Source organism: Pelmatolapia mariae, linkage group LG7 (assembly GCF_036321145.2).
Source record: "Pelmatolapia mariae isolate MD_Pm_ZW linkage group LG7, Pm_UMD_F_2, whole genome shotgun sequence".
NCBI classification, from domain to species: domain Eukaryota; kingdom Metazoa; phylum Chordata; class Actinopteri; order Cichliformes; family Cichlidae; genus Pelmatolapia; species Pelmatolapia mariae.
The window spans coordinates 22,810,153-22,814,309 of record NC_086233.1 but is presented as its reverse complement, the minus strand read 5'-3'; positions in this window follow the sequence as shown (position 1 = coordinate 22,814,309).

Here is a 4,157-nt window from a genome sequence, read left to right as displayed (position 1 = left end):
TGAGAGCCGCACTTAAAAAAAAAAAAGCACACGTGCCAAACCAAAGCACCGCGAGCCAGATGATCTCGCGAGTTGACCGTAGAACACATGGCATGTAGGACATAGGTAAGAAAAACACAGTCATTACAACTATAGAGGAAAATTTTACTGCACACATTAATTATATTATATATTTGAAAAATCATATGTACTTAGTCAAAAAATTATTTTGTGTATTTCTTTATTCAGTCGAATTCTCTCTCTCTCTCTCGCTATATATATATATATATATATATATATATATATATATATATATATATATATATATATATATATATATATATATCACTCAGAGGTCAGTGTTATATCTGTGGCAGCTTGTTTCTGCCACTAAAATAAACAAACAAAAATAACTATTCATAAGTCAAAATTGAAAATTCACTTTCAAGAATTTCTGACTTATTTTGAGATAATTACCTAAAATTTGGCTGCTTATTTTTCAGTGGTGGAAACAAACTTAAAACGGATATCGTAAATTTGGTTGGCTAATATCAAAGACCAAAACAGTGAAAATCCAAAATAAATAAATAAATGAAATTAGGAAAAAATGAACAGCAAAGGAAAATAGTGTAATTTAATAAATTAATGAGAAAAATGTAATTAAAAATAGGATATGACAAATGATATTTTTAAAATCTGTGCATTTAATGGTTTTTACTGAGACGCTATCTCTCTCTATGTCTATTTCTTTATTTGTCTGTGGTATTCTGAGAGTTTTGGTCTTTCACTGCTTATCAGCTTCAAACACAAATGTATTCATATTATACGTATACAAGTCAGAGAAAGAGAGACATTTTTCATGTCAGGGAAATGTTGGACACTTTCTTACTTACTAAAAGGATAAACATAAACATAAACATATGTGAATGTACATATACACATATATGGATAAACATATATGTCAATTGTTGGCAGCTTATTCTTATGCCAGTAGACTAAGAAAGGCAAAATAAATGCATACCTTTAAAAGCAAAAAAGACCTTTTTGAAAACAAAACAGGTCTAAGTAAAACATCAACTTTTAATTACACATAATTATACATAATGAACTTTATTTTCGGATTTAATGATGGTCCACACGTGTTTGAGCTGAAAATGCAAAGCCTTAACATACAGTTTGCGGATTCCTCGAGCCACATATGTTTCAATCTTTTTTTTTTTTTTTACTATTTATAGTCACATTTCACTGTCTAACAGGATGAAAAAAAAATCCCATCTCATGCAACAAAATGAAAACCTGCACATGTGGAAACATCTATATCATTGCACATCTGGAAAATGCCAGCAGCAATACAGAAGAGTAAAATTGCTGCAAATTTCCAAAATGTTTATGCAAAACAGTTCGTTCTCCATAAATTGTATCCAAACCTCAGACAAGTTGACCACTGAGGACTGATGTTAATATGTGGTCCAGCAGAGCAGATGTAGTTAAGAGTTTCTGGAGATTTTTTTGGAGTCGTCTTGATGAGGATTTTCTTCATTCTTCAAGTTTTCTTCAAGTCTAATCTGTCTGGTCGTTTGTGTGGAAGTTACTGATCCTCATAAGTCTGTTAAGATGCTGGTTCTTAAACACTTAAATATGTTTTCCTCTTATATGTAGCAAGTTCATGCAGCTGCTCTAATTTGAGACATGGAGACCGGCATGCCGTGTCTTACAGACGTAACTACATATATCAGTTTCCTTTCCTCGTCGGCCCCCGGGCATGTTATCACTCCCAGAAAAGAAGCAGAGAAATTAAATGGCAGCTGAGCGCTGTTCCCAGACCAGCACCTCTAAATGAAGACCTCCAATCTAGCAGGACTGAAGTCTGATCTGGGCGACTAACATATTGCAACCATGTGCTGTGCTGCCAATGTATTCAAACCCGGAGGTGGCTGGGAAATCAAAGACACAGTCAGGTGGTTTTCTTCATATACAGCCAGACGATGCATTCATGAGAATGGACTCAAGCACACACATACAATTTGTATAAAATCAGCCCCCCATCTGGTCAAATGGCCTAGTAGTAAGCAAAGGCAGTTAAGGCAGGTGTGGGTCTCTGGAGTGCTGCCAATCAAGCAGCGGGAACTGACCAAGTGTGTGTTTATGTGTGTGGAGCTGTGGTTACCGTAGCAGGCTGATCAAGTGTCACACACAGACACAGCTTCCTCCCTGTCATTGTCTGGCAGAGAATAGATGCTTGTTCCCAGGGTTCACTGTGGTAAAACTGTTGGGCCACTCGCCAGCGAAGTGCATTTGAGCACAAACTCAGCCAAGCTTTTGGTCTCTCAAGAATAAAAAGTTTTTTTTAAAAAAAAGTATCATCAGTTGAAGCTGAGTAGCTGATCTTTTTTCTTTTTGTCCTTTTCATGTTCATTTCAGTGAAGTCAAAATTTGATGTTTTCTGCGGTCAGGCAAGTGGAACACATGCAGAGGTGGACAACTGAGCATTTAGGAAAAAGGAGCATCAATATTGGCACACTTACTCTTTTTGACTACTGAGCTTTTACCTCCTCCTCTTTTCTCTCCAATCTCAAAAGAACAGGCAATATGAGACTGTAATTGCTTTATAATTGCCATAGTTCTGCTATGGGCATAAATTTCTAAAGGCTGGATGCAAGACATGGTTTAGAGTTTCATCCAGAGGTCTCAGAGGTATCCCAGCATGGCTTTCATTCAGGAAGACATTGTTCATGCAGCAGGAAGCAGTAAATAAACCTTGGCTCTGAAGCGTTAATGATTTTCATATCTGAAAAAAAAAAAATGAGGGCCACATCTTGTGAATTATTTCCACAACCAATTTCCAAAATAGCTGTTCTTAAATTTCAAACATAATAAATATATTGGGTTTTTTGTATTATCCATATCATGCATTCACTCAAATTTTGGCAATTTTGTAATTTTTGTATGTTGCATAATTAGTTTCTTTCATTTTTTCATTCTCTGTAAGAAGTTTGCAACAAACACTATGACCCTAAACACATTCTTTCTGTTGTTTCACTCTAGTGCATCGTCCATATACGAACATTGCATAAGAATAAAAAGAGAGTAACATAAATTCATCAATTCACAGTTACTTGAATAAATAACAAGTAGTGTGAGTAAATAAGTAAGAAAGTAACTATAGTAACTATTTATAGAGTGTCTTTCATAGGCAAAAAAAACCCCCTTAAATAAAAACCTTAATTTATACTTACTTTAATAAGTGAAGGAGAGGAAGGAGTAATTATGTAAAGTTTAATTACAGAGTGCTTTTCACAGACATGCTACATTTGCTGATCACGCATAGCCTTTGAACCTAAACAGCAATCCTACTGAAACAAAATGTCTACATCTAAAAATACTTCTCCTGTGTAGTAATACTAACATCACATTACCACAGCAGTAATGGGATTGCATCTTATGATAAAAAAGAAAAGTGTAATGAATGACTTCATTGCAATTTTCTCACCATGCAAAGCCATTGGGTTGAATATGGTCCCCCGGGGCTGCATGTTCGACACCCCGGTTGTGCAGTTTTAAAATCAGGGGCCAGAATTACTCACAGTGCAACTTAACCGCTGGCAGATGGGTGCAGGTTTTTGTCTGTACGAAGCATATGGGGCTCATTATTTTTTAATTCTTTTAAACCTAAAGTCTGCAGATCCAAACAATGCTGATTCATGTGCCTTCAGATGGAGGCACAAAAGAATTTACATAACTATTTTTTTAACATATATTCCATATATTAAATGACCTGTGAAAAATGTTGAGCTCACCTTTAAACAGCGTGTAGAAACATGCAGCTGCAAGTATGGGAACTAGTTTTCTAATCACAGATCTTATCTTAGCCTTTAACCCTTGAGCAGTTATCCCAGGACTTAAACCTTCATATTAAATATTAATGATTAATGATTTACTTACTATGTAATATTATTATCTTTTCCCTGTATAAGCCAGTGTAGGTGTACTTAAACTATGTTTTTTTAAGCATGTGTGTGTTGCTTATGGTTTGGGATGAGGTGTAGAGTTGCTGAAAAAAATTGCTCTTACTTTTTTGGTGTTCAACAATATGTCTGTTTGCAGTATTTGCAGTACTGGTTCACCTGTCATCACAGAAAGCATTGGTTTTATTTATAATGGCCATTATAAAGATGCTC